The sequence below is a fragment of the Dermacentor andersoni genome, chromosome 1 (assembly GCF_023375885.2).
Source record: "Dermacentor andersoni chromosome 1, qqDerAnde1_hic_scaffold, whole genome shotgun sequence".
NCBI lineage: Eukaryota > Metazoa > Arthropoda > Arachnida > Ixodida > Ixodidae > Dermacentor > Dermacentor andersoni.
In genome coordinates this window covers 325,341,055-325,364,938 of record NC_092814.1, presented here as the reverse complement: position 1 = coordinate 325,364,938, position 23,884 = coordinate 325,341,055, and the positions used below count along the sequence as shown (strand labels likewise).

Below are 23,884 nucleotides of genomic sequence, written 5' to 3'. Positions count from 1 at the left end.
AAGATACGTGACACGAGTACAGCTTAGCTAAAAACGAAAAAAAAAAGGATCGCTCAGGTAAGCGCGGTTCTTATACGCTTACATTCTGCGGTCACGTGCTTCTGTTTACACTGGAGTGACTAACTTGCGAACGTCTCCAACAAAGCGCCTCCATTATTTTTTCCCTCGCATTTTCCTCGCAAACTATCGCCACTGTGATAATATATCGCTCGGACAGAAAGAAGAACCGAACTGTACCATCCGTTTGTACAATCAGTGCACGTACTTGGCATCAGTTGCAACATCCCAGAGATATTATCAAGATGCACCTTTACCTTTCAAGTAAAAAAACGCAGAGGGTGGCATAGGAAGGACAGTGTGCCCTGGCTTTAACTAGGCCGGATAAACAATATACAGCCGATACAGCCGACCATTGAAAACAAGAACAATAAGCGATAGTGCTACAACAGCTGTGAAAGCATATATTCTCATATCGCTAAATACTCGTAACTAAATGTGGGTTCATTGTAACTAGAGTCTGCCATTATTGTGATATTTCACCTTTTGTGTGGAAGAGAACTCATATTGATTCTAGCGTTTATTAATGCTATTAGCCCTTATTGGGCCGTTACAGGGTAATAAATGATGGTGTCTTAGCAAACATGCCAAGCCTTACGAAGCAAAAATTGATTGATTGATTGATTGATTGATTGATTGATTGATTGATTGATTGATTGATTGATTGATTGATTGATTGATTCGTTCATTCATTGAACCTTTCAAGCAGCATTGGTAATGTCGCTGTATATAGGTCGTTCTCGTTGTAGCTCCCCGGTAATGGCCATCACCATGCTAAAAACATAATGATTGTTGAAATAATGCAGTTAAGGCGGTACCAAGACACTTGCTCCAATCAAATAGCCTTAATAATAGCAGCATTGCCCGGCTATATCCAGTGCAGTTTACGATGAGTGGGACGGTGCTTGAGGCACTATATAGGCATAGCAAAGAACAAGAAGAAGGGGAACCGAAGGATCCTATTTTTCCAAGTCACAACCATATGATACGCCAACAGATGATGAATCCAAGGAAAGCATAGCGGAAATTATTTTTTGGTTTTAATTCGAGTGTATAAATGATAAGCTAAAGGGAAGTGAAGATACCTGAAGGGACAAAACCGGCCGGAGTTATCGGAGGTTATGGGTTCGGCTCCCACCAGCGGCGATTTGTTTCTTTAGACCCACTTTCATTTCCCTTCAGCTTATCATTTGTACACTTCAATTAAAACTAAAAATAATTTCCCCTATGCTTTCTTTGGCTTCATTATTTGTTGGCTTCAGATACACAGTAAAGCAGCACTGTGGTTAAAGAAGTCAAGCGAATTAACACGGCAAGCTGCGCGAGTTGGTGACTGAACATGTTCATATGGGTGTGCAGCGCAACCCGGACGAAAGACAAGAGGAAGCGAAGCCACTCAAGCCAAGTCAAGTCAAGCGAAGCCATTCTGAAGCAGCTGATCGTCCGCGCGTCACTGCGAATGTTTTTTTCTGCCACCGACATACTGCTTAAAAGAGTGCGAGATTTTGGGCGTGAATAATGCACTACAGCTGAGTGTCGTTGTCATCGCTTGGCACAGGTGCAAATACGCTTGTTATTATTATCATTATTCTTTTTCATTACACTCGCCCGCTAAATAACGGTCACCGCGTCTGAGAATATAAAAAGCCATTTCGGGTTCAGCGACAAAAAGCCACAGCGGATGAAATTCCGCGGTGGGTGAGTCAAATTTTCCATCACTGAAACAACACAATTGCCAAAATATTATTCGAAATTTTATCTTTTTGGAACAGAGAACTTCACCCGCGTAAGCGTTTTCTTAAGCTTAAAAAATGTGCGTGTGCCAGGTGACACTGAGCTTCACAAGACCTGGCTTCATTGTCGTTTCATTGTTACCGCCTGTCTGTATATATGTAAAAAAAAAAAGTTTTGAAATATATACTAGCTATATAGCTCCCGGGTCTTGCCGTACTATAGCATGGCTGCCTCGTTACCACCGGCTCACTAGAGACCCGTGAAATGTCCCCGTCATAGTTTTACGTCTGATAATAAGGCGATTAAAATGGTCTTACTTGCCGAAGTAATTATAGAAGCTGTCCCAGACGCCATTTTTTAACCCATTCCTCCGAGATTACATCGGTTTGTCTTTGACTATCCGAGAAATATCCGAGTGTACCGGTGTTATCGCGCTTCTATAGTGCTCCGAGATCTTTGGCCGTATAATATATAGATGCTCTTGTTCGCCGGCGTTAATTGCCAGGCATTTGCGGTTTGTTCGGTCTTCCACCGATCCACTAGAAATGTATGCCTGTCCTTACTTTTCGAAGAAAACAAATCAGCCTCAGGTAAACCCTCGCACGGCGGGACACATTATGCATGTCAAAGAAGGCACGAAGAACCGCCTCGATAATCGCTCTCGACTAAGATTTTATGGCCTCATAGATGACTCTAATTTTTAACACAATACCCAATATATTCGCTGCAAATCCAGCATATAATTTAGGTATCGCGTTAATCCTTGCCATGAATACAGCGCGTAAAGGACGCATGCTCGAGGGAGGGAGGGAAGAGAAAAGTAGAAGGCAGGGAGGTTAACCAGAATAACGTCCGGTTGGCTACCCTACACCGGGGGAATGGGAAAGGGGAAAACAAAGATCACAGGGAGAGAGAGGAGGGAAGGAAAGAAGGAAATTGCGGCGAGTTCGCTGACGCGTGTGGTCTTACAGAAAATGCATTAAAAGTCACAGATGGTCGCACAAACCCGTCGTCCTTAAGAAACACAAAAGCGCCTTCACCGCTTTATGGGCCGACGGGCGATGGGGGCGGTGTTCCAGCAGCACTTGCACAGAAAGCGGCCGATTGTCCAGTTTTTGAAAAGCTTTCGCAAGTTCTTGTCTCTCAGGAGTGTATCGTGGACAATGGCACAGCAGGTGGTCGATGTTTTCTTCCGTGCCACAGACCTCGCATGCTCCACTGTCAGTCACTCCAATTAATTTCGAGTATGCCTTTGTGAAGGCAACTCCTAACCAAAGGCGACAGAGAAGCGTAGCTTCACGTCGAGGAAGTCCGAGTGGAGGTCGGAGTTGCAGGGAGGGGTTTAGTCGATGCAGTCGCGTAAGTCGTAAGTTTGGCGAGTTCCAATCGGTCAGTGTGAGACTGCGTGCCAGGTGTCTAAGCTGCCTTGCAGCGTCAGTCCTCGAAAGCGGAATTGGAACGCTGTGTTCTTCTTGATGTGCTGTGCGTGCAGCGTTATCGGCAGAATCATTGCCACTGATGCCACAATGACCAGGTACCCATTGAAAAACAACCTCGTGACCGATTAAACAACAAAGAAATGCAGTCAAGAGTGTTTGCTTCGTCATAAAACGTCGGGCGAATTGTAATAGGGGGCGCTATGTAAGGGCCGTCGATGCAGCCGTTCTGGTTGCCTATGCGTGCACGTTTAGGACCAGCCATTGGTGCGAATGAATGAATGAATGAATGAATGAATGAATGAATGAATGAATGAATGAATGAATGATAGCTTTACTCTTTTCCTCATAAGCATTTGCCTGCTGTCAATCTTTCCTGTAGACTTACAGAACTTGAATCTCGACGACGCTTTGTTCTCTATATGATTGTTAAGGGGGAGGCGTAAGGAGCGGGAAGGAACAGGAGGAAGTAGTGGTGGTGTTCAGTACTCGAATAACCTGAGACCGGGTATGCCGCATGCCACTGTTGGAGAACTGTAAATTGGACAAGTGAGATCAGCCGTGCCGCCCACGCCCATCACTGTATAAAGACTATAAAGATTATGCGCCACTAGAAACATGCCATGCCTTTCTTATTAATGGGACACTAAAGCGAAACAATAAATCAGTTTAGACTAATGGAGCATTGTTTGAGAACCCTGCAGGCAGTCATTAAAAAAAATAGTTGGATTATTAGATGAGAAAATGAAGATCCAAGTATCAGTATTTGAATTTCCCGCCGAAGCCCCAGCGCTGGTACGTCAGCGTGACGTCAGGGATTCCAAAGTATGTTTTCGCATTTGGGCCGCGTTGACTGAATAAAGGTTCCCGAAAATTGCCATGTTTAATATTTGGTTCCTTTAGAACACAATGCAGTCAATCTTATACCGCTATATATAATTAGTAGGACCGAGAAGATGCCATCGAAATCCAAGACGTCACAGCCCCCAGGTGCGGGAACTCAAGTAGGCGTCGCCACCTGTATTTCGTTCTTGCGCTTTTTCTGGCTTACGAAACGACTTATCGTTGCAAGAGTGGTGTTTTTGGTGTTGTAGAACAGTAATTCACTGATGCAGAAGAAATCATTTTCCCCTTTAGTGTCCCGTTAAGGTTGTTAGCGCATCAACTCCAACTATACTTTGCCAAAATTCAAGACGACATAAGTGCTAGCGTTTCGTGGCTGAAATTTTGTTCCCCAGTGGGTCTGTGACGCGCCGAAGCGTTCGCTCCTTTTTGTGCAGACAGGTGCGGTATAAGCGATCGCGTCAGAATCTTTATCTCTTTTATTTGTTTTTTCGCCTCGCACTGTTCAGGTTGGCACATCGGCTGCTGCGCAGCAGAGCAGAAAATGATGAGGCAAGTGCCCTCGCAAGATCGCAGGCAGGCAAGCGTCGAGTGGCAACAGTCGTGTTCGTTTTACGCGACCGGCTCAATCAGGGGGCGCCATAGTTCGCACCTCGTGCACCGCCTATAGAGGCGCCACTGATGGCCACCTAGCGGGCGTTTCCAACAAGACTCGCGGGAGCAGCAGCAGACGACAACCCTTTGCAGCAAGGATGGCTGAAGTTCGCGGCTGCGATTTCTCCTTTGTTCGGGCGCCAGACTGCTTTTTCTGCGGTGATAGCTGTAGGGAAGACGCTGACCTCTGTGGGAGCGGGTATGAACACGATGTTACCTGTGTTTGGGACAACATGGTCCACATACGTGCCAGGTGCGTCCCGCAGACAAACGCCGTGAACCCCATTTACATGAAGTAGAGCTCATGTGAACTAGCCGATAAATTTTGTCGACTAATGCGATGTCTCAATCGTGTTTTTTTTTAATTCTACCCTTGCCGTAATGCTGCTTCTGTGCCTCAATAATAAGCACCCGTCGTTAGTGCAGACTTATATCAAACAAATCCGCACGGTGCGATGTCTGCATATTCCGTTGTGATTTCTCTGCCGATGAATACATGCGACATCGCCGAATAAGTGCAGTCGAAGTCGCCTCAAGAAGAGTAATTGCGAATTTATTGATGGAAACGCGTACACTAGACAACGAAGTCACCAAACGCACGGGTTAATAAGAGCGCGTGTTAGCGCTGTACCACCGATGAACTGCCGTTCCCGCTGCAGTTTTTGCAATTTTAGATTCCCCTGGCAACCTAGCCCCGGGCACCAACATCAACAACCGTTGGACAAATAAAGTTTATTCCTATCCTATCCCAATTTTAGATTCCCCTGGCAGCCTAGCCCCGGGCACCAACATCAACAACCGTTGGACAAATAAAGTTTATTCCTATCCTATCCCCAAGGGAGCTGCTTGGAAACGTACAAAGCTAAAGTCTGACTAACTTTTCAGTACTACTTTTTTTAAATGTTACTAGAGAGAGGTGCCACATGATATAATTGAAGACAGAGCAGCGCCAGTAAAAGTAGATGAGTGCTGGCGGCAAGGCCGGGTTTAGTCCTCTGCGGCGTAAGCATAATAAGAAATAATTCAGTTGAGTACAAAATTCACATGCAAGAAGCGACTACGTTGTGAAACAAACAAATCACTCGGCGTGTTAAGTCTGCTCAGACAGCATTGAGGTGTGATGACTTCCCAAGCGTGACGCGAACTTTTCAGCTAAAAATGGAACAAAAATACCATATGCAGCAACTATTAGCCATTCTCGCCCTGAAATACCTATTTTCTAAACACATTTCCCCCCCCAAAAAACACAATATCTAAGATGCCCTCGGGCGAAAAGAATAAAGCTGTTAAAGAAGCACTTCCTTGGTATCGTTCCGATAAGACACAGCGTGATTTATACCCTTTACAAACTAGGCAGGTCGAAAACCTTGCAGCTCAAAAGAATCAACAAGAGTTATGCATGAAGCAAACAGCAACAGTTAAACATGTGCGAAGCAACGCATAAAATATGTGTAAAAATATGAAGTGCGCGACAGCTGGTGCGAGGATTTACCGGGCCACATAAAACTAACAATTTCAGTTCTTGCAAACTTCTGTAGCTTTACCATACAACACAATGCGCTCGTGCAGTCGTGCTGCCTAGCTAGCCCAACGCGGTAAAGAAGCGGAAAACAATATAAGCGGCAAACGGCATTCCGAACTTTAGCGAAATGCCTTTAAACCGCATGCTGCACTGGAGAAGGACTTCGTCTCTTACGCGTCTAACTACGATCGAGCGGAGAAAAACACAGAAGCGACAAAGGAAAGGATGAGAACAAGAAGTTTCCCGCCGAAGCGACGATCCATTGCTACCGTTGCTCCCACCGATGAGGCTTTCAGGGAATGATGATGCATAAGCTTCTGTACGTCACTGCAGTACGTGAAGTACCAAGACAACGTCTTACTGGTTGGCGTCTCGAAACTGCAAACAATCATGTGTGGTGAGTGCGGCATAGGTCTTTCAGCACGCTTTTCACCTTTCTGTCTGTACTTTAATCCCATTCATTGCGTTGAGCATCACCGGCGTTATCAAACAATTCGTTTCTGTCACTGGCGCATAGGACCGCGAAAGGGCGATGGTGTGCACGGGTCTACACGGCAGCCACGATCGCACTGCTTCCGAAATTGGCCACCGTGCATTGGGCGCACGTTAAAGAACCCCGAGTGGTCAAAATTATTCCCGAGTCGCCCACTTCTACGGCGTGCCTCATAATCATATCGTGGTTTTGGCACGTAAAACCCCAGAATTCAATTCGAATTGGCCAGAGGCGATGTACGACTGCTTCGAGTTCTTGTGAAATTATGACTAGATCAGATGCATGGGCTCACGCTTCAGTGGCAAAACACTACAAGGTAAGGCAGGAGGCCCCACTGGGAACCGCAAGTCTATCTGCATTGGAAGCACTGCAATCGCGCTCCCACGTCTGCGTCGTGAAGGGTGCGTATATATGCGGCGACGGATATAGCCGTTGAACGTTCTCTGCGCGTAGAATCGGTATCGAACCATATAATGACAAGTACCAATTTCGTCAGTTCTTTCTATTATTTTTTTTTCATTATTGGTAGAAATTTAAAGGAAAGATTGGCGCATTTAGGTAGCGCCGGCGACACCTCGTTACGGAGAGAAAAAAAAGAAAAGAAAACAATTGCGCCTGAAGTACTAAAAAAAAAAAAAAACACCGAGTCTAAGAGCACGAACATGCTTGCGAAATTAGCTTTGTCAAGGAAAAGGCGCTTTTATCTCGGTACATTTGTAGGATGCTGCACTGTGAGCGCCGGCTTGCACAGCTATATTCGTAGTCGTCTTTGTGGCACGTACGGCACATCGTTTTTGTGTCACTTGAACAGATATAGTTCGCAAACTGCGATTACATGCAGGACCCATGCCTCGATCGTGCGCCTGTGGCAGTGCAGAGGCGGTCGCACGTATATAATGTCTCACGGTTCCCAATTTTCACCTACATTGACAGTGTTTCTGACTGGAACACCAGTTTGGTGAATCCGCATTGTCCGAACCTGCTAGAACTGCTGACTTTAACACTGATTGCGAGCAGAGTTTAACGAAGTCCTTGGTCTTCTGTACCGCATAAGAGAAGGCTACGCATATCGTGCCAGGCGTAGGTATTAAAAAATAGGAAAAAACGAAGACGAGTTTCCCGCGCAATACAAGGTTCGATCGGAATTCCCCTGCCCTCTCCAGGTGCGCCGCTCCGTGACATATGTTAACCTTATAAACTAGTAGACACGGGCCCCGAAATGTACGCCACCTTGCGCTTTCGACGCGATCAAGACTGTTAGAGCACAGTGCCAAGAGCTGAGAGTGCGTGCACGTATTATAAGCTTGCCACAGTTGCTTGCCACAGCGTGTCTCCCGTAACTTTAGCCAGAGTTTTAAAATATGCGAATACCACGTAGCTGGACAGAACCAAGCTAATGTTGTTTGTCGTCGTTTGGAGATACTCAAATATTTTTTTTTAAATCCACCTAATTAGACAATTAGTCCTAATTAATCAATCAACTTCTCAAACATTATAATTAGATGAAAAGTGTCAATGAGAAAATTGTAGAGTGACACGAAAAACTCCCGATGCAGCTTTCTGTTGCTCAATGCGCGCTATATATACAGAAGTGTTTCTTTCCGGGCGTGAAAGAAGCCCGCGAATACACACAAAGTGCCTCGAGCGGCCAGTCGCGCGGCAATTCGAGCGAGAAAGAACACTGTTCGGCACACTACACGGACATCAATCATGATTCGTGCCCCCGTTCATCTAAGAATTCATTTTCCGTAAGCGCACTAAGAAACCCCTAATACCACACACTCGTCAATCGAAAAAGTCCACGCACCGTGCTCGTCGACGGAACGAGCACAGCAGCAGAAGCGCGCGCACATATATAAACGGCTCAACGACACACGAACGCAAGCTTTCTGGAACTATGTATCTCCGCCTCGCAGCTGCCCTTTGCAGCTCTTTTTTCACTGCATTTCACTCAGGTGCAGCATCGCGAACGGGCGCACCTGTCCCTGCCGTGCGCCGCTGAAAGAGCTAAACGCGCGCGCGACGCCCGCGGAAAAGGGGTCTCTGCGTGTGTGTTGTGTGCCTGCGTGCTTATCGCAGGCAGGAACACGAGCCAGCCGGACCAAATAGGTTGCTGTGCCAACGGCGAGCATTAAAAAGAAAAGGTGAACGTAAGGGCCCTCGTTCTGTCAGCGGTAACAAATTTAAGGACCAGCAAGGCGAATGATCGCCGCAGCATCTATGCGGCCAACGAAACGTGGAGATGCGCTTTTGTGGCATATACATTTCGATGGTGTTCACAGCGCACGCGGCAAAATGAGGGACGGGCAGGATGAAAAAGGGCGCTGACTTCCAACTTAAACGTTACCGAACCGTCACCGTGTTCTCCCGACTTGCACGCTATATATTTTGTGGTACATTGTTGCGAGTACAAATATAAATTCGCCAGGCCATATAGTGCACTCGGGTTCATGCCTAAAGTAGACGGCGGTGACTCGCTTTCCAATTTGGCAACGAAGCTTTATTAATCACCTTCACCATTTCCGGAGGTGCACACCGTCAACGAGTCTGCATGGTAGAATTTCACTATATATATACGCTGTTGCGTGCCACGTAGATTTCTTTTTTTTTTTTTGTCTGTCGGAAACTGTGACTGTCAAAGAAAACACGTAACCACGTGACTGCATAAGATACCCCGGAAAGGAGTATCCCTGAGGACGCAGCGTCACCGTGCAGCCGTGCAAGAGCCACAATTGTGCAGCGAATGTGTTTCGCTCCGCCGTCTTGGTGGAAGGTGCTCAACGACTCGGACGCGGAACCAGACATGCGTGCCTAAGCTTTGAGCTGACTTTGACGTGACTCATATCTAGCTTATCAGTTTGCCCATTGGGAGTCATACGCAGCTTATCTTCTTAGTACTGTGGCCTGTGCTTCTCATGCTTTTATAGACGTATTTCTTTCAGCGCGCGAGCCTTTTGCAGGGAAGAAATTCCGTATAGCGTTCGCGTTGCCGTATTTCAAGCACCGTTGTCGCATCAGGTTTGATCCCTACGCAGCAATGGATGCACGTGATCCCGCAGGAGATACGCACGTAACAACGAAAAACGGCCTTTAGGGAGTACGTGTTCTTTCCTTTCTTCTTTTACGTTCACCCGTACATACTGCTGATCTTATTTGAAGCTCAAAGCCACGAACTCCAACAGCAGGGCTGCTGTTGTCGGATGCTGGATAAATGTTGTTGCTGGATAAATATTGTTTCAGTGTGTGTGTGAGTTGGTGATCTATTCTGATAAAGTTAGAAATATTGGCAACTATTGTCTCAAAACAAGGCATCTTCCTTATATCTGTCACGCTACGAAGCAAGAGAGGAGACAGAAAACCATTCACTCTCAAAAAGATACTTGGCCCATGGCCAACTGCGGGCCTTCAAAAAAGAGCGCTTCTTGCTCTGAAAAAGTTTTTAGAGGAGACCAACATTTTGGGAAAATATTAAGTATTGGATGATCCGAATACGCTAAATGAGTTACATAAACGTTGTTCGTGGTGCATAGTTGGTTTATGTGGTGATCGCAACTTTTACGCAATACGTATAATTCTGTCCTGTACTTGGAGTGTATTACAAGTGTTGTTGTGTGTTTTGGCTGTTCAAAACATCGGACTTCATATATGCGTACGTGGACTGAACTCATGCACAGAACTTTGCGACTCATGTGCTGTTGGACTGTATATTTTTTATTGATCCGGTGTTCTACTGAGTGTTATATTTAGTGTCGCTATTCTCCCTTTTTGCGCAAATTTGTTTCGTCAGCCAAGTGACAAGGAGTAGCCGGTGCCACCACATAAAGGCGCCAACCTCTCCTAACATTCACTTCAATAAAAAAAAAAGGAAAAGATGCGCTCAAGGTGTTCCCCGCAAGCAAGGTCAATGGTCTGTATTCACAAAAAGCTATCACGTGGGAATTGTTCGTAAGTGCAAATTGCAGCCAATCCCGATGCTGGACAATTGTGAGAGAAGTGTATCATTATCGCTAACACCACCTCGGAACGAGTCTCGTTCATTATATGAGGCAAGAAACAGAACATTTGTAATTAAAGTGTTCACTTGTTATTGAAGTGCGGTGAAAATATGGCTCGTGCTTTGTATACTATGCAACAAAACGCTGTACCGCAGTACCATGACAGCAAATAGGGGCCGTATTCCGTAACAATTCAATCCATTCTCCATTCTATATCGTCCTTCATCATTGGCTTGGACACTGCCGCATCACTCGATGTGACAGATGATTTTTTTTTAAATAAAGGAAAATTGAATGGATCGTTGCAAAAGACGGTTGATTGGTTGGTATAACGCACAGGCGGAGCACTGGCTGGCCAGGTTTGCAAGACTAACTCCGCCTGTGGCAACATGCCCACCCCCACCAACACGAAGAACAACGCACAGATTCCTTTCACTCGATTCTATTACTTTATCGTCAACCGTTCACAGTCGGCCCATTCCTGTGATAACGTGGGCGGAGCGTCGTTTTACCAGTGACGATGCGCGAAAAGGAATAGCTTTGGAATATAATCGTTATATTATCCCGGTCCAGTTCTCACTGACAAGGAGGAGGAGGAGGAGGAGGATGAAAGAAAGGGAGAAGGCAGGGATGTTAACCATAAATGCGCCTGGTTGGCTACCCTACTTTGGGGGACGGGAAAGAGGGAATATAAAGATGAGATAGATAGAGAGAGGGAGGGGAAGAACGCGGTGAGCTCGCGCACGCATGCGGAGGGCTTGAGTAAGCCCAGTCGGTCTTAGGCCAGTCGCCCTCTAGAAAGACAAAAGTGCCTGCACAGCTTTGTGGGCCGACGAGCGATGGGGACGGTCAAGTAGCACTTGCACGGACAACGGCCGATCGTCCAGTCGTCGCAATGCGATAGATAATGCTTGTCTTTCTGACTGAAATAGATGACATTGTCGTTGACCAAAAACGTAAATCTGGGCCATGGTAAATGCTGCAGCGTAATCTTATTCTCGAGGTATGCCACATGCGACTGCGGCTCTTACTTTCATTGTCTTAACTGCATGGAACAGCCAGCGCAAGTGAATTTAGTTGTTCTCGATAGCATGCGTTGTTCAACCGCTTCAATAGGATGAATGTAATAAGATAATGTTCCTCAAGCTGCGTTTAACGGCCATTCAGGGATTCTTGGAGACGTTCACGGGCGTCTGTGCGGACTATGCTTTATACAGAGATTTTCCACTCACGAGCCCCCTTTACCAAAAGAGTGAACGGGACGTATACGGTGAGGCATTCACGACGACCTATGCGAAGCCTCATTCTCGGCTCCGGTTTCCGACAAAATGATAGACCCCAAAACAAATAAGGTTGCATTTGAACGGTTAAAGTTGAGTAATACTTGTGCCTAAGAATGCCCTTCTCCGGAGACTAATAATCGTCAGCAAGTTCTATAGGCATGCAATACGAACTATTCGTCTTTTCTATACCCTTTCCCGTTCTCCCAGTGCAGAGTATCTAACCAGCCAGTTACACTGGCTACTCTATCTGCCTTATCTTGGTTAACCTCTGGCTAACCTTTCTTCCATCGCTCATTCTATATATATCTATACAAATAGGATAAGCGATATATATATGTATATATATACGAGAGAGAGAGAGAGAGAGAGAGAGAGGGGCAAAAGAAGACAGGGAGGTTAACCAGAGATTATCTCCGGTTGGCTACCCTGTACTGGGGGAGGGGCAAGGGGACGCAATAGGTGTGAGAGAGAAGGATAAAAAAAGGGGGGAAAATACCTAAACACACACACGCAGCCCACTACTTTGCCAATAGTTCTGCAAACATTTTGAATTCTTTCATTAATGCACTGATGTTTAAGCTATAGAATTTCACTTGCTTCACCTTCCCATATCTACTCGTTCCAGAGTAATCGAGCAATTCATGACATCCAGTGGTGACGTCCGGTTGAAAACAGCGGGCTGTAATTGAATTTCTGACTGCGGAAGGTTGTGCGCATATCAACATTCATCGCCATCTCACTGCAGTTTACGAGGGTGCCTGTGTTGACGTCAGCACTGTGTGGAGGTGTGCAAGGACTGTGAAAGACCAAAATCCAGCCGCATGAGATCTCCAGAGTCAGCCTCTGATGAGGATCATCAGCATCAGGTGGACGAGTTGATTCGGGGAAATCGTAGCATCAAGTAGCACGAGATCGCAACAACACTCGCCCTTTCCATAGGTTCAGTGAACCATATCATTGAGGACCCCCTGCGTTACAAGAAGATTTGCGCTTGTTGGGTACGCTTCCTCGACTCTTTCGTGGAATTCGTCAGTTGCCGTGACACAGTGTAACGGGGACAGTCACAGAGGAGGTGCTCGATCGTCTCCTCGCAGCCGCATGCAGTTGTCGCAAGCAGGGCTGTCGGCCATTCTAATGCGGAAGGAATACTCGTTCTCAAAAGTTTGAGAACGACTAGATTACACGATGGCAAGACTACAGCTGGAAATAAGCTTGCGGCGCGCTACACAGCAATCAGCGCTGGGACTGCACTGGCAATATACTGGCGATAGAACCACCCCCCCCCCCCCCCCCCCCTTCTCCCGTCGAACCTTTTCATCGGGGGCGGACCGCTTGAGTGCCGCCGAACGGTAGCCCTGAATCGGAGGAGGAAAACACGCATCAACGGCGAACCACGCGCCCTTCCCTCTTGTCGAACTTCAGCGCTTGCCGCGGGGCACGTCGCCTTGCCGCATGTTCCTATTCCCACGTGCCACATCGTAAGTCAAAGCCTGTGGATCGCCACGGAATCAACGCGCAACTACGCATTTTCTATCATACGGTCTCGTAAACAATGTTTGAGGCCGTGGAAGCAAAAGATGCTATGCAAGGTCAATCACGGATGGAGTTTCAAAGCAACAAAGAGCCTATGAAGGACGTTGTAGGATTAATTCAGACCACCTCTGGTGTTCTTTAAAGTGCGCCCAAGGCGCGGTGCACGAGCGCTTTCGCGCTCCGCCCCTGTCGGAATGCGGGCGTGTGATGTCATGCGATGCCTACAGTGCGGAATCGAGTTTTGATCGCGCACGGCGGACAAGCACCGTGACTTGGTTTGGAACTGTGTAAGAAGCGCCCTGCGGGGTGAACAGTAACATAAAAAAAAAGAAAACAAGAAAAAAAAGAAAACAAGAAAAAAAAAAAAAACCGGCAACCTCCTGCATCTCCTGTGGCCCCGGGTGACTTATTTGGAAGGCGTATTGTCAAGAACGTAGTTCGCAACACCTAAAACGAATGTGACCAAAACTAACGGTTATCTTAGTTCACGTGCGGTCTATACATATATACGATGTTTGACGCGCCATGACGATAGATAACCCAGCTGTTGGTTCTTCATATGCGGCCACGAATAAACAAAGATAGGCATGCACGCCGCAACGTACACCTTGTGACAAAACAAGCAATGGTCGCATTCAGGGCACCGTGTTTGAAGCCACGACACGGAACACCTACTGTTGTGAAACGATATTATTATTATTATTATTATTATTATTATTATTATTATTATTATTATGTTGTTGTTGTTGTTGTTGTTTATAAGAGACTGGGGGCAGGGGAGATATCGATCGGAGTACATTCGAGACAAACAAGGGAAAACTATCCCCCTTTAGACAGACCTAATTGAGTCCACAGAGCAATCCAAGTTCGGTGCGCAAACAACCTGAGCTCACCCGCCGTGGTTGCTTAGTGGCTATGGTGTTGGGCTGCTGAGCAAGGGGTCGCGAGATCGAACCCCGGCCTCGGCGGCCGCATTTCCATGGGGGCGCACTGCGAAAACACCCGTATGCTTAGATTTAGGTGCACGTTAAAGAACCCCAGGTGGTCCAAACTTCCGGAGTCCCCTCCCCCACTAGGGTGTGCCTCATGATCAGATCGTGATGTTTAAAAACAGCGGTAACGACGTACACCAGATAACGGAAAGGAGGATGGGACACATACGGCACTGTGTGTGTCCCATCCGCTGCGTGTGCCCTATTTTAGCGCTGTTTTAAACGTTATGTAAAAACACCAACTTGCCCCAATCTGCTGTTCTTCATCAGATGGTGGTTTTGGCACCTAAAACCCCATACTTTCTTTAACGACCTGAGCTCAGTTCTGAGCAGGCGGAGACGTGCCAACGTCACTCTAACATTTAGTTGTTTCTAAATTATAAAAAAAGCGGCTTCTCGTTTTGTATGAGCGAACGTAACTTTTACCGGCTCTTGCCGGCTGCAAAAAAAGTAAGATGCGGTGTAGGAGTACAGAGTCGCAAATAGCGATATACTTGGAAGGCGTATATTTAACCAATGAAATCACCACCAATGCAATGAGCACACGTCCTGTCCCGAGTTCGTGTGTTCATTTTGCTCATTAAAGAAAGAGGGTGTAGGGAGAGGGGCACAAGTTTTGAAATTGTGCTTCGGGCCCGAAGTGGTCGTCGTATCTAGTTTTCGTCGTATATAGCCAGTGTAGCGAAATCGTTACCAGAGGAACATTCACCACCGTCTACTCCCTTTCGGCTTTGTCCGCGTAGCCTCCTTGCACCCTTAATGCAAAGCGGAAACAGTGCTATTAGATTTTTTTTTTTCAGTGTTATACATTCCAAAATTAGTACCCGCAAGGAGTGTGCGAGATTAGACGCCGCAGTGCATTTGCAGTTGGCTACTTTTGTAAGCAGATAGCAATACGCCATAGCAATACGCAGTAGCAATGATAGTATAATACATGGGCACATACGAGGTCAGAGTGGAAAAGCGCTCGGGTACCTAGGTACCCGTTAAAATTCGCTGAGGATTCGATACCATTCGGGAGCCCTCTGTTGCATATACGTGTCTCTCATGGCTCACTGTGCAGCTGCTTTGGGAGGTCAAACATTTAAGGGACACTAAAGAAGAAAATGATTTCTTCTTTATCGATAAATTATCCTCCTACAATATCAGAAACACCTCTCTTACCTCGATAAGACGCTTGGTGAGCCACAAAAAATCGCAATAACAAAAGATGAGTGGCTCCTTGAAGTTCCCGCACCTGCTCGCAGAGATGTGATGGATTTTGACGGCGTCTTTTAGGGCTTAGTTTATTGTTTACCGGTCAAGATGGTCTTCGTTGTGTTCGAAACGCGCCAGAGATTGCAAATTGCGAGTTTCTGGAACATTTGTTGAGCCAACGTGGCCTAAATACGAAAAAAAAAAAAATGTCTTGCAACCCATGACGTCACAGCGACGCACCGGGGTTGGAGATTGGGCGCGAAATTCGAAAACGGAAACTATGACCTTTCTTTTCTCTTCTAATAATCAACCTATTCTTTCGAAATTAACGACAACAGAGTTATCGAGGAACGCTTTAACCGTCTAAACTGATTTAGCGTCTTGCTTTAGTGTAATTCTACAAACAATTACTACAGCTAACACATATTAAGTGCGACTGTAAACAGCATCACATAATAGGATTTGAAGCGTTTAACACGTTTTGCCGGCAGTGTGCGTGTCATTAGTGTACCAGGAAGGACCCTGGTATAGTACCTATAATTAGCGAAAGTTACGACATCTTTTGAACCTCGGCGAGCTTCAGTTCGCGTGGCCTTTCGGTAACGGTGCCACGACGGATACCTGCAACGTCCCCTTACATGCGCTCAGCGTTCCGTCTACGCCGTTCAATAACTCTGACCGCCTGCGTGACCCTCGTTCCGTGCGCTTCAGCCAAGCGTATGCGACGGGACAAAGTAAACAGCCACGGGAACTGGCCGCGTTGTAATTGAGGGGACGCTGGCATTGACCACGCAAACACGGCGACGCCGATGCGAGCGGCCTGGACCGCGTTCCCAGCCCCGCGCATGTGTGCCCCGTGAAGCAACTCCGGCACTTCCGGCCCGCGTCTGAATGCACGGCACGCAACCCATGCACCTCAGGTGTACTGCCGCACGAGAAAGAAACATAGAAATGCGTTGTGATTGTGACACGCGCGGTGTTTTCACGCGTCAACGGCGAAGCATGCCATCGCACGTTGCGCAGCCAACTCGATCGACGCCCGGCGGAGCGACGTGTATACACTTGCAGGCGCGATCCTTCGATGTATGGGAAACAGCGAGCGGACACACCCGAAACCAGCCCTTCTTTAGATGGTCGCATAGCCTGCGGTGGCCACAGCCATGCAATGTTCCCTGTACATGCTCTTGAGGGCGCTTTAGCGCGTCCGCCCTCATTTGCAGCAGCAAATGTCCGGGGAGGACTCAATACATCGTAGTGGAATGTCAAGATATTCGCAGCTGGTGCAGGAACTGTAAGGAACGTCTGCCTTCCAGAAGAGCTGGGATTAAAAGAGGATGTGTGCATTAACTATAGTCAACGATCGAGATAAGCACGAGATGCTTGGAGTATTGGTGTAAACATAACATGGAAGAGATCGATAGAGCAGGAGTCGTGACAGGCATAGGCAACTGTACAATTTAGAGATATGTTTTAATTAATCGACAGAAGGTCAGGAAGAGATGCGCAAAACGTTAGACGGCAATAAATGTAGCAAAAACCTGATTACCTCAAGTAGGCTAGGTGACTATTTCTAGCCGCCCCGTTTCAAAGTGGATGCCATCAGAAATGATCCTTCTGATCATCACCTCGTAGCGCATGTTCTCGCTGACATATAGCCTCGTAGACTACACACCCACAATTCAGGGGCCCTAGAGAGAACCACTAAACCAGTTTATACATGAAACTGTATTCTTTCAAAATCTCAGTTTTGTTAATTGTGCGTTGATTAATAGAAGGGAAAACTAATACCAAGCTTCCAGTTTTTCACATTTCGCACGGAAAGTCCGACGTCGGCACGTCACGGATTTGAAACGTTGTGCAGCAGTAAAAGTTCCTGAAACTTGCTAGCTTCAGTCCTTTCCTCATTTAGAATACGACGTAGTTCATCACTGCCGATATAAGATTTAACTGGACCTGACCAGGCGCCGTCAATGTCCATGACGTCACGGCTTGCTAGTGCGGGCACTTCAAGGCTTCCTAACGACCCGTCTTTCGTTTTTTGCCATTTCTGGCTCATCACGCCTCCCCTCATGGTATATAAGAGTGCGTTTGTTTTTCATTGAACGAAAGTAGCAATTTTATAATACAGCCCGCTCTTTAGTGTCGCTGTAACCGTGGAGGAACGAAATAAACTGGGAGGCAGCATTACGTAATCGCAGCCAGCCTTCGCAAGCCAATTGCTCCCCGTGGAACCATCCCTTTCGTTTTTTCTCTCTCAAATAGTCAGTCTATAGCACGTGACCCTGCGCTCGGCGGACTCGGCTCAGTGTATACTTGGTTCCCTGTAGCACTTGTCCGCGGGTGCCTTACCAACCGCCTTTCGCATATTTTCTCCGCACACGTTTGCGCGAATTCGGTCATTTTATTGCTACGTATCCATTTGTGGTCTTCTTCGTAAATGTGCGAGTGCGGCGGCCGCACGTAGCTGTCGCACCCGTCGCCTTTCTTTCTTTCTTTTAGAAGAGCGTGCGCTAATTAAGTGCGGCGGTGGTAGACACTATATAAAGCTTACCGCGACATGATCACATGTTGGGTTGAACATTTCTTGGTTTCAATTTTGTTACGTAAAGCTCCCTCCTAGTTTTTCTTTTTCTTTCCTTCGTCCATGCAACTATAACGCACCCAATGCGCGCTCCGAGTTCCACTGCAAGTTTCGTAAGCTCTGAAATACCCGCCGCGGTGGTTTAACGACCGCGACGTATATACCGACACCGGGCGCGAAACGCCGGTTTCATTCCTGGCTGCTGTCGAATTTCAATTGCAGCGAAATCCGAACAGGCGCCCGAGCGCAAAACTGCAGTTCGGGTGCATGTTTGCCAACACCAAGCGGCCTTCGCAATTATGTCGCGCAGCCCTCGGCTATACTGCATGGATGTAATTTTCGAGCGCGGCTTTCATTCGGAGTGCACGCAAAGCGCGACTCATTCCCATCCATGACAAATAGCTTGCGGCCATTAACTCACAGAGTCTTCCTTCCGTAAGAACTGTTTGTTGCTGACCCGAGCATTCTATATCACCTCATTCGCTATACCGCAATCAGCTGGGGTGCCCATTCATATGGAGAGAAGCGGGCCGTGACTCGTATTGGAAAGACAATATTCGTGAACGAAAGTGCTCGTTGCCAATGCACGCCTGAAGGCTATATATATATATATAAACGAGAAGGAAGGGGATTGTTGGGTTCTTATGATATGACTATATATATATATATATATATATATTATACAACTCTTGTCAGCAACTTCACATAAAAGGTCATCTGGAAAGTGTGCTGTAATTATAATGACGTCTGGGTGGACGCGAACCACAAGGCACTAGGTAAGCTCGAGCTCTATACCCTGCACAGATTCGTGCACTCTACCTATAGCAAGTTGTTGTTGTTGTCTTCGTATACATAAAAACAACTAGACTCTCACGACAACGAAAGCAGGCTAGCTACTGTCATACTGAAAGGGACAAACACGTATGTGACGTTGGCTGCGCAAGGACTACACACATAGTCACGCGCATAAATTTTCTACGGTGTGCACGTGTCTATTCTCTTGCGAAGGGAATAATACATCTTTGTCTTTCACATTCTGCAAGTCCTAAAACTTTGCAAAGAGAGTAAGCAAACTGGCAGAGAACATGCATCCATGAATCACCGCGAAGCGCCGCATTGCAGATTCATTTTATTTCGTACCTTTTTTTTTTTTCTTGCGATGGTTACCACAAAACAAGTAAATGTGTGCTGCGATAGGCTTTCTCTTGAGGTGTCCTGATGGCCTGTGAACGGTGAGCTCAGGGGCTTTTAGTGAAATGTACCGTCTTTACTTGCAAAAAATTAGGCAAGCTACGGCTATCACTGCACATATCTGTACACTGTCTCACAATGTATCAATTCGCAGTAGAGTAAACTTAGGCGCTGTTTGGGAGGGAAAGGGACGTTTATGGCACATACGCCATAAACGGGAACTTGCCCGCGAACGGCGCCTGAAATCCATCTCTAACGAATTATGAAATGCTACTTCGGCACTTGTAGAATTGACACCTTATTCTTTCGCCAGCAAGTTCGTATGTTGCAAAGCTGACAACGCATTTCTCCATCTCGTGGCTTCGAATTGTTTCCCCGCAGTTGTGTACCGCACAGTAGTAGTGCAACAGGGGCCGATTGTTTATCCTGCTTATATTTTGTACGTCAAAATAAAAAAAAAATTACGACAGTGCAAATTTGTTATACGTATATCTGTGAAGCATTACGGGCATGTTACATCCGGGCCTCTAGCTGAATAATGCGACACTGCGGCACAAGCGAACGCTTGCTTGGAAAGATGCTTCAAAGCAAGCAAGCAAGCTAGCACGGAAATCTGAAGAAAAAAAAAGAGGAAGAGGTAAAGCACAGCCATTGTTCATCGATGGTAACACGCTTCATGAATGTGCAGTCGTCGTCGTCGTCACAAGACGTCCAGTGCACGTCACTTAGTATACGTCTTCAACCCTCTCAGCTGAGACACCGTAAACGTCACGTCAACAACTAAATTTTCCGTGGTTGTGATGCAACGCTCTACGTTGCATCTCAACCATAGATAGTGAGCTCCCTGCGATAGGAAGCGCGGATATATATATATATATATATATATATATATATATATATATATATATATATATATATATATATATATATATATATATATATATATATATTAGATATGCCAATCATAAGGTCACTGAATGTCTGAGCAGTGTTGCTTGACCTTGAGGATAGCTTAAACAACGATAAGTACAAAGGGAAAACGGTATGTTAGTTTTAATCAGCAGTCGAATATATGTTACGTCCGCTTTTTAGTTACTCCTGATAATACGAGATAGAGAGAGAGCTAGATTAAAGGCAAGGTACCACAAGTTACCCTTATAAGAACCGCATTCAGCGGGACGTAGTTGCAGTGGCTGAGCCGCCATTGAATAAGCATAGTTAAACAGACTACATTGTTGGGAATCGCGCTCAGTAACCAGCGATTGGAGTTTGCCCTCTTCTGCGCAAGTGTCACTGCTCCCTGAAGTGAACATTGGACGTTCACTTCAAAGAGCAGAAGCATGCGCTCTGCGAGTTTTTCCGAGAAGTGGAAATGGGAAAATGACGACAAGCAGTGCAGTGAAAGCTTCGCTACCTCGAGGGCGAGTTTTGAACGCCTCCAGCGCATTACGGAAGGGAAAATATCGCTCGACGAGTGAGAAAGGTCCGCAAAAAGCGCCAGATACACGATCCGCGTGAGATTCACGCATGCCGTTCAGCGACCGTTTTTCCCTGCTGATATCGAATCGCAGCTCCTCTCGTTTCGCGAGGTTCGAATTTGAATATTCACGGACCATGTTACAAGCTGCGAAAACTAACCGACGATCTCTATTGCAGCCGCGCGTACCGCGCGAGCCTCTCTTTATGTCCGCCCTGGATCGGCCGGCAACCGTTCTGGTCGTTTTCCTTTGTGGACTTCCGAGTCGCATAGCCCGCAATACAAGAATTCTCGCGCGTGTGCGCGCTGGTTGACCGCCTGTATACGTAACATACATCGCTGTAGCGAGCGCCCGCCGCGCGATCGCGAGGATTCTCGCAGTCGTCGAAGGGAGACGCCGTCGCAGCCGCCGCCACAACGGCTCACCATAAATATTCTCGATTTGCGCTCGGAGAAAAGCCGGCTGCGTTTTACCTGAGCAGGTGGTCCGCGGGCAGAAATGGCGAGGGAAAGGGAAACGACGCGCTGCGAAGGAACGGAGGGCCCTGGAGAGAGGGAGAGCTGGGGCGCCTTTGTACAAACACAACCGTCCCGAACGGCGATCGGCGACGCTGAAGCCCGACGCACAGAACGCCTTCAAAGCTCGCCCGTTCATTGAAATTAGTGGAAACAGCGCCGCGCGAGGTAGATGACTGACGAAAAACTTACCCGACTTTTCCAACGCGCAGGTAAGTCCGCAGAGGCCTGTCTTCCACACGCGCGCGCACACACAACACTCGACGCACCACACGCGCTCACGGGGGCGCACACGCCGGGCCGTTCAAACGAAAAAGCCGCCGAGCGACGGTGGCGCCAAGCGCATGGGACCGCGGTGGGCACACACTGGACCGTCCCGCAAAGGTGGCTGTTTCCCTCCCCGTTGGTTGCGCCGCGCTCCAACCTCTCCGACGGGCTTCGCCGCCTGGCTTCGCTTGGCGGCGTGCGCAGCCCGCCCGCTTTTCCCCGCAATACCTAGCGTCTCCAGTTCTCCCTAGGTGCTGCCCCTAGGAGCGTCGGTCTCGCTCGCTTGTGTTTCGCATGCGCTTCGCGCAGTGCTGCACTCGCATCGGCAGGATATCTGCGGTCTGTTCAAGCTTCGCAATTGCTACAGGCTTGCCGCTCCAGAGGCCCGAAGCGTGAAGTTCGAAGTTTACTCTTGTAAAAAATGCCGGAAATCGCGCGACAACAGGCCGTCGCCGTTATCAGGTGGCGTCATATGTGCTCAAACCGTATAGGGCATACCTCGATGTCCAGCTTTATCGAGGCACCCTATAACCGTGAAAGAGGCTACTATAGAACGTGAGCAACATGGACAACAAGCTTGAAATGTTTGACACTTGCTCAGCACGACCAATTCAACTCGATAGGTATCGGCAGGCAGTTGCTATGCGTATGTGTAATAATATTAAAATAGTGAATTTCGCTGTCTTCTTCGTGGCATCTTCGCTGGTGCTTGCGTACAATACGCAGGGTTCTTGGTTTTCAGACTGCATATACTTTTCGAAATTACCATTTCTTTATTCCTGAAAGCGTTCCGGGTTACGTGCTTTTCTCGCATTGCCTTTAGGAATGAAAATAACGAGAGAGAGAGAAAAAAAACGCAAGTCCCTTGTCGAACAAGTACACTTCATAAACAGGCTTAGGAGATGTTTCGAAAGAAGCGTTGCTAACTTGGACGTTTCTTTTCTTCCTTGTCAAAATTTATCGCCCTGGAGCAGCGCCCTTAGCAACGTTTCAGCGTGTTTGCCACTCCCCAACATGTGGCCGGACACTGCATTTTCGTTTGTCCCCGCTGATCTAAGCACATCGCCATATCGGGTGCGGCGGTCTATTACCAGCATTTCCAAGAACTATTATGTGCTTACAGTCGGCATCAGCTAATTATGCTTGTATATATGCCTAGATAACACGGTTCCTCCATACACGTATTGACAGTCGGCCCTTTGTCATCAGTTGCACCAGCCGCGGCTACATGTATGGCGGCAAGTCGTACGAGTCGACGATTGAGTATAGGGCAGGCGATCTCTACAGTACGTGCCACCTGGACCCACTATGTCTATGCTCCGCCCAGTCATGGACTCAGCATAACCTCGAAATGGACATTTTACAATAAATCAACGTGTCATTAACACATTCAATAAAAAAAAAACGTGTCAATTTTCATTGGTCTGCGGATGCTAAAGCGGCATCTACCTAACCTAAGCATCTACCTAACTATAGGCTTATCTCACTTACAAGCATTCCGTGTAAAATTTTCGAGCTTATAATGTATTCGCAGGTAGCAGAGATTTTAGAATGTAACTACATCTTTAGCCCCTGAGAGCATCGTTATCGCCAGACATTTTCATGTGAAACACAGCTCTTATAATTCACTAACGATCTTCTTGCACATTCTGATCTGTATACTGAAATCGAATGTGCATTTCTTGATTTCGCCAGAGCTTTCGACTCTGTGTCTCACGATTTACGAATGCTTAAGCTAACTGAACTAGTTAAACGTAAAAATACTCGATTGGATAGAAAAAGTGCTGTCTAATCGGGCTCAGTTTGTAAGCGTTAACAGCCGTAATTCAATATATTCAATGGCGTTCCTCAATGCTCTATTCTGGGTCCACTCTTTTTTTTTAATATGCACTTACGATTTCCCCGACTGTGCTCTTTCTTTATCAATTCGCATTTCGATGGGGGCGAAATGCGAAAACACCCGTGTACTTAGATTTAGGTGCACGTTAAAGAACCCCAGGTGGTCGAAATTTCTGTAGTCCTCCACTACGGCGTGCCTCATAATCAGGAAGTGGTTTTGGCACGTAAAACCCCATAATTTTTTTCTTTATCAATTAAGCCGTTCGCGCACGAC

General features: G+C 47.0%; 1 protein-coding gene across 2 annotated transcripts in view; it reads right to left on the bottom strand.

The window, feature by feature from the left end:
• LOC126516413 (rap guanine nucleotide exchange factor 2-like) overlaps positions 1–21,908 on the bottom strand; it is a 635,146-nt gene extending 613,238 nt beyond the window's left edge. For both annotated transcript variants that reach the window (XM_050166526.3, XM_055063993.2), the window contains exon 1: positions 21,697–21,908. The gene's annotated coding sequence lies outside the window, so the exon portion shown is untranslated. The remainder of the gene's footprint in view (positions 1–21,696) is intronic.
• Positions 21,909–23,884: the final 1,976 nt, after the last annotated feature.